The sequence below is a fragment of the Dryobates pubescens genome, chromosome 8 (genome assembly GCF_014839835.1).
Source record: "Dryobates pubescens isolate bDryPub1 chromosome 8, bDryPub1.pri, whole genome shotgun sequence".
Lineage (NCBI taxonomy): Eukaryota > Metazoa > Chordata > Aves > Piciformes > Picidae > Dryobates > Dryobates pubescens.
This window is the reverse complement of record NC_071619.1, coordinates 12741598-12753968: the sequence shown is the minus strand read 5'-3', so window position 1 is coordinate 12753968 and position 12371 is coordinate 12741598. Positions and strand designations below refer to the sequence as shown.

The 12371-nt window shown below is 40.8% G+C and overlaps 1 protein-coding gene across 6 annotated transcripts in view; it reads right to left on the bottom strand.

The window, feature by feature from the left end:
• LCOR (ligand dependent nuclear receptor corepressor) overlaps nucleotides 1–12371 on the bottom strand; it is a 95397-nt gene that overhangs the window by 26540 nt on the left and 56486 nt on the right. The gene's annotated exons all lie outside the window — the stretch shown is intronic.

The following is a 12371-nucleotide window of genomic DNA, read 5'->3' as shown; positions in this document are numbered from 1 at the left end:
ACCAGAAGCTTTCTGCACTTTCCTCCACAGAAGTGCACATTTCCACCTAGGAGCAAAGAGCAGAGCCTCTCATTTTACACCTGCTGGAATAGCTGGATTGTAGAAAGTGACCCAGGTGTATGTGGGGGTACACACAGTCCACTGCTACTTGATGAAAGACCTGTTACTTCAGGAGGTAATCAGATATGCCTCTGCAGGTTCAGAAGCAGGTATCTCTTTCAGTGACAAACGGAGCAGCTCAAAACCCATCCCGAGTTGAAACACGCAGAGGCACATCAGCAGAAGACTTGAGGTGCCCAACAGGGTTAATTAGGTTTCTTTTCTACTTCTACAACAGCAGCAGTTGCTGCTTTTCTCTGGGCCTGTGTGTAAATCCTAGGGCGTTCTTGTCACGCTATGTGTTTGCATTACAGAAAACAGCTTGAAAAGAAGAGCTGGGGGATGTGTTCCTTTAAGTCTGAACAACTTCAGCTGAGCGGTGCAAGACCATCAGCAAACCCTCCAGGAAAACCAAGAAAAGGGGGGGGGGGGGAAACACCCCAACATAGCATTTCTTGATAATCACAGGACTAAAAAGTGTCGATTAAAAATGTTCTAGGAAAAGCTTGCAGAGTGTAATACATCCTAAAGAATGGCAGATGGGAATATGGTTCATCACTTTCAAAGGCTATTTTCATAGATTTGACAGATGTACTCAGACAGATTTAAAAAAAAAAAAGAAAAAAAAAAAGAAGGAAAAAAAAAAACCCCATGCTAGTTTACAGCACAAGCCTTTCAGGCTATTTGCACATAAAAGACTTAACTCCTCTGCCTGAAGAGGTGTAAGATGCAGTCTCCAGTCAAACCAACTTTTCGTTTAAAAGCCATTTGGCAAGCAAAGCTAAGCTGCCAGCTACCGTCCTCACCCTCTTGCTTATGCTCGTAGCACCAGAGCTAGTACAGGAAGAGTACAGTGGTTAGTTTATAATCACAGAATCACCAAGGTTGGAAGAGACCTCAAAGATCACCAAGTCCAACCTGTCACCACAGACCTCATGACTAAACCATGGCACCAAGTGCCACGTCCAATCCCCTCTTGAACACCTCCAGGGATGGTGACTCCACCACCTCCCTGGGCAGCACATTCCAATGAAGAACTTCCTCCTCACCTCGAGCCTAAACTTCCCCTGGTGCAGCTTGAGACTGTGTCCTCTTGTTCTGGTGCTGGTTGCTTGAGAGAAGAGACCAACTCCCTCCTGGCTACAACCACCCTTCAGGTAGCTGTAGAGAGCAATAAGGTCTCTGCTGAGCCTCCTCTTCTCCAGGCTAAACAACCCCAGCTCCCTCAGCCTCTCCTCATAGGGCCTGTGCTCCAAAGCCCTCATCAACTTTGTTGCCCTTCTCTGGACATGTTCCAGCAAGTCAACATCCTTCCTAAACTGAGGGGCCCAAAACTGGACACAGGACTCAAGGTGTGGCCTAACCAGTGGGGTGTACAGGGGCAGAATGACCTCCCTGCTCCTGCTGGCCACGCTGTTCACATGCTTGTAGTACCAGAACTAGTATAGGAGGAGTACAATGGTTAGTTTATAATGTAACTGTTAGTTAAGGATCTTTAAAAAAAGGAAAAAAAAGAAAGAAAAGGCACTGAAAAAGCATGTTAAAATCATAGTCAGGGTTGGAAGGGACCACAAGGATCATCTAGTTCCAACCCCCCTGCCATGGGCAGGGACACCTCACACTAGATCAGGCTGGCCAGAGCCTCATCCAGCCTGGTCTTAAACACCTCCAGGGACAGGGCCTCAACCACCTCCCTGGACAACCCATTGCAGGGCTTCACCACTCTCACGATGAAGAACTTCCTCCTCACGTCCAGCCTGAATCTCCCCACCTCCAGCTTCGTGTTAGAAAATGCAACCTCTAAATTGCCTACTTTTCCACAGCACAAGCCAAGAAAGGCAGTTTCTACCAAGGAAAGAAACCTGGGCGTGACAGCGTGCGGCAAAATTTCCTAAAGCCAGGAAATCCTTCTGCATCCCTCAAATAAAATCAAACTGGGACTGAGCACAAAGGTTAGCAGTACTGCTCAAACTCACGTGCCTTCCATTACACACCACTTACTGTAACCTACTTTTTAGTATTCAGCATTTCAGTATCAATAATGCATAACCTCAAAAGTAGTTCAACCCAAAGTACCAGCAGGAGGAAGGAAACGCAGGGCTCAGACAAGGGCCAGCTGAAGCCTGGCGTGACTGCCAAGTTTGTCTTGTGCCCCTGTGCAGAACAGGGTTGCTGGGGTGACACCTGGTGACCTGTCCCCTCTGGGGAAGCAGAGGTGGTGGCCATAGAAAGAATAAAAGCAACACCAGTCCCTGCTGGTGCGAGTGATCAGCCTCCCTGAGCCTGGTCCCATCTCCACTGGCACACAGCCCAGGTGCATGCCCTGCTGCCTAACCCACCTGCTGAAGCCAGCCACACCAAACTGTGCAAGGCAGCAGCCAGTGCTCCCCAAGAGGGTTTTATTGCCACCCTTCCTACCTTGACTCATTACTAAGTGCTTGGTGAATGAGCCTACATAATTATTTTTTTTCCTTCCCCCTGAGACACTGTTTGTTCTTCACCAGATAAATTATTTACCACAAAAGAAATTAAGGTGGCCAGCAGGGAAGAGCAAATTAGAGTATGGGAGTTCAGGAGACGGAGCTGCTACAAGACAGTGTTTCAGCCTTCACGTGCATTCCCGACCCAGCTGCTAGGGCAGCTTTGTCGCCAGTCCTAGTTAGGACGAGAACCGAACAGAGCATGGAGAGCCCAGAGCTTGATCCTTTGGCCAGAATTTGCTTCACCTTCAATTTTCACTTCCTCCTCTGCTTTTCTCAATTTCTGCTGGCTTGCATTTCATAACGCTTCACAGAATCACCAAGGTTGGAAGAGACGTCAAAGATCACCAAGTCCAACCTGTCACCACAGACTTCATGATTAAACCATGGCACCAAGTGCCACATCCAATCCCCTCTTGAACACCTCCAGGGACAGTGACTCCACCACCTCCCTGGGCAGCCCATTCCAATGGCAAATGACTCTCTCAGTGAAGAACTTTCTCCTCACCTTGAGCCTAAAACTTCCCCTGGTGCAGCTTGAGACTGTGTCTTCTTGTTCTGGTACTGGTTGCCTGGGAGAAGAGACCAACCCCCACCTGGCTACAACCACCCTTAAGGTAGATGTACACAGCAATAAGGTCTCCCCTGAGCCTCCTCTTCTCCAGGCTAAACAACCCCAGCACCCTCAGCATCTCCTCGTAGGGCTTGTGCTTGAGGCCTCTCACCAGCCTCGCTGCCCTTCTCTGGATATAATCAAGTGTCTCAATGTCCTTCTTAAACTGAGGGGCCCAGAACTGGACACAGTACTCAAGGTGTGCCCTAACCAGTGCAGAGTACAGGGGCACAATGACCTCCCTGCTCCTGCTGGCCACACTATTCCTGATGCATGCCAGGATGCCATTGACCTTCTTGGACACCTGGCCACACTGCTGGCTCATCTTCAGCCAGCTGTCAATCAGCACCCCCAGGTCCCTCTCTGTTTGGGAGCTCTCCAGCCACTCCGACCCCAGCCTGCAGCTCTGCATGGGGTTGCCGTGGCCAAAGTGCAGCACCCAGCACTTGGATTTGTTAAACGTCATCTAATTGGACTCTGCCCATCCGTCCAGTCGGTCGAGGTCCCTCCGCAGAGCCCTTCTGCCCTCTAACAGATCAACACCTGCTCCCAACTTGGTGTCACCTGCAAATTTGCTGCCGACCGACTGACCCCATCCCCTCACCCAAGTCGCCTGCTAGGGCCGGCCGGCGGCAGGCATTCAGGAGGCCCACCGGAAACGAGAGAAGCGGAGCCCCTTGAAAGTTTTTCACAACAAAATTTATTAGAAGAATAGTGGTTTTGAAAAGTCTAGCATCCAGTGAAAACTACCATACACAACGTTACAGCTGGGGATGTGTTTCCAAAAAACGACATGGTCAAATAATACAATGGAGCCATTAAAATCTTCAAACACATGCACAACGAGAGAATCAGCGCTTCGACGTACAACGCAAAAAATAAGAAACCCAAACATAAAATGGACCACGTGAAATAAAAATTAATTCTTTTTGTTTGTTTTTTTTTTCTCTTTTTTTTTTTTTGTGGTTTTTTTTTTCTCCTTTTTAAAAGTACTTATCACATACATTAAGACACAGCTTATTTAGTCCAGTCAAAAAAAAAAAAAAAAGAAGAAAATAAAGAAAATCAGAACTGCATTAAAATTAATAAAATAAAAATAATTCATGTAGTGCAATCAAACCAACCGACCAACAAAAGAAAACCCCCAAAACAAAACAAAACCCACAAAAAACCAACCCAACCTTAATTTCGTGATCATAAGTGCTCTACTACAGAAAACATCGATCGTAGCAAGGAACAATGACGACAAAACAAACCCAAAAAACCAAAAACAAACCAACAACAACAACAACAAAAAAATCAAATCACACAGTTTTAAAAAAAAAAAAAAAAAAAAAGGAATCTGTAAATAAATATAAACTACAGTACAAGAGAAATATTAAATTATACAATTCCGTCAAACTGTAAACAGTATATTGAAATGAGGTCCATAAGAGTAAAGGGGGGGAGGGGGTTCCTGGGGGGTTTGTGGTTTGCTTTTGTGGTGTTTTTTTTTTTATTATTATTTATTTTCCTTTTTTTTTTTTTTTTTAAATATATTTTTTTTCTGTTCCCATGACACTTGAACTTCTAAGAGGTCAGAGAGAGAAATGCCGTTTGCCATACTCTTCCGAGACTACGGGTTACGTAAATAGAAAGAGAAGACTTTTTTTTTTTTAAGATGTAAAGCGTCAGATAAGGAAGCAGAGGTGTTGCTGACTCGCCACTGCCAACGGAGCGCTGCCAGAGCGGCGCAGCAGATCTTCGCGGGTCCGCGGCGCGGAGGCCCCGGCACTACAGATGTTACGTGCCAACACCTTCTGAATCGGGGCCCAGCGGCAGAGAGGAGATGCCTGCCGAGGGGCTGCTCCTACCCGAGGGGTGGAAGCCGTTACCCAGGGCCCTTACCAACTCTTGGACCTCTGCTGATTATCTGACAGGTTTACACGCTTGTCACACAAACACCAACTTTGGCAGAACAATTACTAATAAACTCAAAGCACTCCCGGCCCATTGGTTTCCATCACAGTGGCCAGTGCACAGAATTCTCTAAGGACATTGCATAACTAGAGTGTAGAGGTCAGACAGCCAAGGACCCGTGCTTGAGGTTAGAAGTAGTTATGGTGAGGGAGAAGCAAGAGCCACGTTAAGAGGCTGCCTCTGCCGTTCGCAGAAGCAGTTGGGAATGTATTTCATTTTTAGCTGCGCTGGCTAGTAGTGGCATTTTAAAATATATAAGTTTAAGATAACATATATACTATATATGTATATAATATAATACATATTATATAATATACATAGGAATTTCTTACAATACATACCAGGAACCCCCACACGATCTGCTCAGTAGTAATAACTGAATATACAGAATGCCACTATAAGTGTCTGAGGCACTGTGTGCTGGAGAGTAAATATGCAGCTTTAAAATCCGTTTGGCTGAGTTATACCTGGATACCTGAACTGAGTTTTAAGTTGACATTCATCAAGGATGTGCTATCAGCACGTCAAAAGAAAAGCAAAACAAAATACAAGTCACTGCTAGGTTTAAGAAGAGAGTACAAGTACCTGAATTGAGTGAGGATAGTGTGTAAACTGTCCCTGAGGGTTTTTAAACAGTGTGTGTACAAGTTGGATTCCTAAGAACATTAGTTTAAACTTACATTGCGGACTGATAAAATACCAATGTCTGACAATTTAACAAGTGGAGGTTAGAAAGAGTTATGAGCAAACACTCAAAACATATTTTATACATTTTAAAAGCAGCAGTAAGCTGCTGTAAGCATACATCCCATCAGTACAAGCAACACGTGGGACTCAGATAAAGGATTCTATTTGCAAAAAGCCCATCATATATCGATAAGTAAAGAATATTCACCTGCTAAATTAGAATGCACCTAGTTACAGACTAGCAATTCAAGATTAATTTTTTTTTTTTTTTAATCAAATACTTTGCTATACTTTGCTATTACATACTAAAATTCCTTAAGCTCACTAATGCTGGTATTCTAATCTATTTTTTTTTTTTCTTCCTTTTGTAATGTTCCCCCTTCATTTAAGAAATATACCATTCCACAACTTAAAACATTAAGATCCATTCTCAGTCCTCAGATGTAAAAAGCATGTAAATGAGTTTATATTAAAAATTTACATGGTAAAAAGGCTGGAATTTCAGCCAGAGATTCTAAATACTACTCATTCCCTGAAGGCATAAGGGAGAAAGAATCCCTACCCATTTTTTCTTGTGATGTAGTTTTCAAATGGAACATTAAACAATGGTCCAAAATGATTTCTTTTTGTTGTTTTTTTTTCAGTTCGGGAAACTTCCCTTTCCCTACCCATCATCCCAGATTCCAAATGTCAAGCCCTGAAATGGCCCTATTGAAATGATTAATTTAAAAACATCAGGCACCTATCTATACATGCCCTGCCTGAACTTCAGAATTTTTTTTGTTGTACTAGGTCTTTTAAAAAAAAGACAGATAAGTATCCCAAGAGAACTTGTGATCTGACCTGAAAAGCCGTTAATGATCCCAGATTGTACATTTAAAGTATCTCAGAACCTGAAGACCAGATTTAATTAAGACTCTGGCATTGGAACAGAAAAAGTGCTGCAGTTATTTATCCCTTTTCTGGTACTTTAGGATAGGTCAGACGAGTGCTTTTTGTAGTGAAAGTTTACATGCTTTCATGCAGGCATAAAAAATATTATCTGCAAAAATAGTTGAGAAATGTAGCACCAAGTAGTTGGTAAACTGTATTACTAGCTGTAGTAGTGTCTTCATTGTTTCCAAACAGGAATAAAAACCATTAAGTTAGGCTGTACTAGGTGATGACTATCAAAAGTCTTTTCTGACATTAACTTTTCCTGCTCCAGTCAGAATGAAGTTTATGTCCTAATCCCTGCTCTGTAAGGTAGAGTTTTTCTTTTGAGTCCTTCTAACTTATACTTACTTACCAGCTCAGTAGAGACAAGCATAGGAACAGGGGCAAGGTTGTTTGTTTACAAGAAGGTGAATGAAATGCCTTGGACAGGCAAAAATAAAAACAAAACCAAAAAGCCAAAACTGAAAAAAAAACCAAACAAACAAACCAAAACAAAACAAAAAAACCAAAACCAAAGCCAAATCCTTCCTCTTAGTATGTTGCCCAGGAAAAATGATTTTACAACCAGGCCAAGAGATTTTTGTGCAGATTAAACAAATCTCTCTTAAAAATGAGGTTTTCGTGACAATACCTGAATATAGCCATAATTTGATAGGACATAAAGTCCAAAGCTGCTGCTGTAATACTGGTATAGAAACTTGGCCCCAGGAAAAGCAAGAACGTGAGGGAAGGAGAGAGAGATGGACACTGGAGTGCTGTAACTACTGACAGCTTTTTCTGGTGTATGTAGAGCAGACCTACAGATCACTTTGAGTCTGCAATACCTCTTTGCTTAGTGATCATCACATTTCATCATGCTATACATGGGATAATTAGAAATTACTGACTATAGTGGTTGTTTTATTTGCTACATCCACCAGAACTGCATGCAACTAGCAGTGCAGATTTTCAGCTTTCTTAAGGTTCTAATTACTGAGTTTCAGATATAATTCAAGATTTAAGTGGAAACCTTTATAGTACCCAAGCTAGTCTCCAAGGTGGTTTTTCAGGTTCATCTTTTTAAACCAGCATTAGCCAAAGTTATCTACTGATGCCAAGGAAAAAAAATAACATTGATCTAGACTGAAATTACATTTAGCCTCTGAAACCTTTGTGGGTAAAACACCTAAGCTTCTGGTCCTCAAAAAGGTGAGGGGAACAACCCTTTTACCTCTAATTTTTGACACAGAATTTAAGCTATTTAAAATGTTGTGACAAAGCTTTTGGTACAGGTTAGTAACCTTGCCTTCCTAAGAGTTTGGACTGCAACAAGTCTATGCATTCTTACACTTCACTGAAGAAAGAGCTCTTTGCACATGTAGTTACACTGGTTTTGAGAAACAAGGGAACAGCACAATGTTCCCTTTGCTCGTTGGCCACTGTGTTCATCTCCTAAGACTCAGGGACATCTTAAGAGTGTTACTTCGAAGTAAGCTGGAAAGAAACACAGGGTAAGACGAGTTTTGCCCGCATAACAATTGTTTCAGATGATAGAAAAAGCAATTCAATCAGAACTAAAAAGTTAGTCCAATCTATACAAAGCCTTAAAGCCCCTGAATCACTTTGCCAGCTCCTACGAATTTTCAGAGGAAGACAATGTACTCTCGGGTTCTCATGAAAGAAATATTTAGATTCAAATGTCGGCCTGCCACAAGACAAAGCACAGACTCTTCCTTGTCTGCTCTTAACCAGTCTAAACACATGTGCAGTTGCCTCCCACTGGAAAGCTCTACAGAGAAGGTGGTAGAGGAGTTGTGTGAGAACACAGAAGCTGAACATGTTCCCTTACTTAGAGGCATTATCCTGCCTGTACACCTGCACTGTTAAAAAGAGTTTGTTGTCTAATGGCTGTGAAAAGTCAGAGTTCAACTTCAGGTCTACTGATAGTAATGCAAGCATCAAATGATGAGTTCTGCAACAAGAAGAAAGTAAAGGCATACCTGTATTGCTTATGCAGCAACTTCTCCTGTGCAACAGGGAAAAGAAAAAAAAAAAGAAAGAAAAAGAAAAATTCTAAAGGAAACGGTCTCAAGCCTTTTTGGGGAAAAAAAAAAGGAAAAAAAAAGAATAAAAAGAAAAAAAGAAAAAATAAAAATAAAGAAAAAAAAATAAAATAAAGGGGAAAAAAAGGGGAGAAAAAAAAGAAAAGAAAAAAATAAAGAAAAAAAAAAAAACAAACCAGGGAATGACTGGAAAATAAAGGATTTTGACAGCAATAAAAACGAGCCCAGAAAAACGTCTCCCTACAAGACCTAACCGGAAACGTTCAACTCTATCGCTGTACTCAAGCATTACGGCCACAATAATGCCTACAACACTGTGGAATGAGGATCCAGCTGGCTGAAAGTGAGGTAATAGTGTGTAATAGGTCAGAGTTCTAAAAAAGCACTTTTACATCTTACGAATCCAAACAAAAGAATAAGAATAATTTAAAGAAAAAAAGGGGGGTGGGGGTGGGGAAAAAAAGGACACATTTCATACATGTTGGGCTTTCTCACCAGAACTGTACGATAATTAACTCCACACCAGGACCCCTACCACACTAAGCCTTACTCATCTTCAATTATATGCTGCAGCAAAGATTTACCAAGCGACACCTAAACTTCAGTACAATATGAAACTGGATTCTTCAAACTTTATACACACAAAATATAAAATTACTTTTCTAGGATGGGGTAAGGGAGAGGGATTCTCCTTCATGATACTTGGACTGAAAAACTAGTTTTCAGAGACTGCCACAAATATTATTCACAGTTTCTTGCTGTCAGGCTTTTTCAGCTACATCAATGTAGTACACAACAATACTGTTAAGCCCAATAACTACATCGGATGGACGTTCTCGGGAATAAAGAGAAAACTAGTGACGAAAAATACCCGAAATGCCTCCTCCTAACAACATCTCCATTTTTACAGGGTTGCAGTTTGTCTATGTTACACCTTAATGCCGTCTCAAAAAGAGCAGCAGGAGCAAGATTTTAAACCTTCTCTCCTGTCCAAGTGATCCAAGTAACATAAGCATCCACTTATCAGAAAGAACATGAGAAACAAGGCTTCCGTTACAAAGATAGCAGTGAACCACACCTTCCCACACCAAAATATGGTCAACCAGGGATTTTGGCCATGCAAACTGCCGGTCAGAACAGCAGAAAATTAAGCATGCTAATGGACAAACACTAATCCCAATCATATATTTAAAATGATCCCAAATACTACTAGTCAGCTACACTGAAAGCGCCTGTAAAGAACCCATAGTGAAGAACGAAACCAAACCTCAGTGATCACTGCAGCACTTCGAGCGATACTACTCTCACGTGATGAAATCACCTCAGAGGAAATACATTAGATGGGACTTCGAAACAGAAAGGTAACATTAAAAGGTGCACCTGAATATTACAGACTAAATTTACAAAACCTACAATAAGGTAAAATATATATCTTTTTGAATATTCAGCAGCTTTTTTTTCCTTTTTTGCCTTTTTATTTTTTTTCTCCTCTTCTTTTTCTTTTTTTTTTTTTTTTTTTTTTTTTAAATTTCATTTTCAATTTTTTGAGAGGCTCAGGAAATGTTTTGTTTATTTATTTATTTCCAAGGGACCACTAACTAATCTCAACCATGCTTCACTAAAACAATAATGGCTATTTCATATTGCAGTTACCAACGTAATGCAATTAGTGCTTAAAAAATAATCTACACTTCTTTTTGCGTGGTTTTTGTCTTGTTTTGTTTTCTTTTCCTTTTTAAAACAGAGACCTTTGGAGGAAATATGGTTGTTCAAAAAGCTTCTCAAGGAAAAGAAAGAAAGAAAGAAAGAAAAAAAAAAAAAAAAAAGAAAGGTTACCTGAATATTAAATCGTCACAGATCAAGTGTTGTGTTTAAAAGCTTTGCAGACATGAGTAGTACAATCTTCAGGTCTCAGGACATTTTAAGCTGAGAAAGTTACGAGTTTGGTTTGTCTGGGGTGTTGGGGTTGGTTTTTTTTTTGCCTTTTTTTTTCTCTTTTTTTTTTTTTTTTACTTTGCTTTTAAATCCACTTTCTAACCAAAGCAAATAGAGAGTACTCGACTTCTCACTATCTATTTACAATTCTTAGCCTACAGTCTGAAATGACAAGACAAATTCTCTTTTAAAACTGCAGCATTAAAGGGTAGGCACACCATTCTTCTGCTGCACGATTGTCACCCACTTAAACATACACATACAAAATAGTTAGGTTAGTAAAATGAGCACTCCACGTACACTACAGTGACAAGTTTCATAAAACTCAACTCATGTTGCTTAAATAAAGACAACTGCAAAAGGTTAAACCTCTCTGAACAGTAAAACTGTGTTGTTTTCTTTTTCTTTTCTTTTCTTTTCTTTTCTCTTTTTTTTTTTTTTTCAAACTTGCAGCAAACTTTCTGTCATAACCTCCAACAGCAGATGAAACCACGTTTAACTGCACCTTTATTGCAATCACCAGCTAAACTGGAACGTATTGCAGACTTTGTATACTGCTACTACTGAGCTTAAACTGCTTTAAACGCCAAGATGACAACTAGAGAGCTAAGAGGAACCAGGATTTTGAGTACTAAGTAAACAAAAACAAAGTATTCTTGGGGCCAGATGCCCAGTCCGTTTAAAGAACGAGCAGTGCATATTTAAAACGACAGCAATGGTGTGCCTAACCTTTGAAAGTAGGAAGTTGCTGGGGAGGGGGAGAGGCTAATAGAAATCAGCAGTTCCAGAAGTCATTCAGCATCCCTAGGGGCTATCTAGGCCACCCTCCCATGAACTCTGAGAAACCACTCTCAATCACTGACATTACTTAATGCTCTCACACAAATGCTTCTTTTGGTTGTGCAAATGGAGGGGGGGGGGGGGGGGGGATAAAACCAACAGTAACTCTATCTACCTTCTGCACAGATTAAGACCAAATTGCTTCTACCTGAAGAACCAGCAATTCTGATTTGGTCATGTTGTGGTAAATCCAGTAAGCCCCACCTAGTTACTGACCCCTCCCCGCAGAAAGCATCAAAGAGGAAAGTTCTGTACAAAACTTCTCCTGGATCTCCATATAACGATAAAGATATCATCATATTGAAAAATAAAAAGAAAATTAAATTAAAAATTTAAAAATAAAAAAAAAAAATTAAAAAAAAAAAATTAGAAAATGGATTTGTGGTTTAAGGAGTGCTTTTATGGTGTTCAAATGCTTATTCCAGCATGTGCTAAACCACTATCAAAACAGATTAAATAAAACCACCACCACCAACAAAATAAAAAAGCAGGACTCAGATTAATTCCTGCTACTGGCAACTGTAATATTTAAAAAGGAAACACCCATTCACTGAGTGTTCGACCCTGACAGTATTACAGATAGATATGATGCTGAGCCTGAGTTAGATCAGGCTACCAGTGTTTTACATCTTCCCTGAACATTAACAAGCTCCTTCGCTAACGTGGATATTTGGGCAGACTACTGAGGTTGTAACGTTTGAGATCACCATTTTCTGGATTTTTTTTTCCTTTTAAACTCTTTTTTTTTTTTTTTTTTTTTTTTCCTTTTTTCTCTTTTTT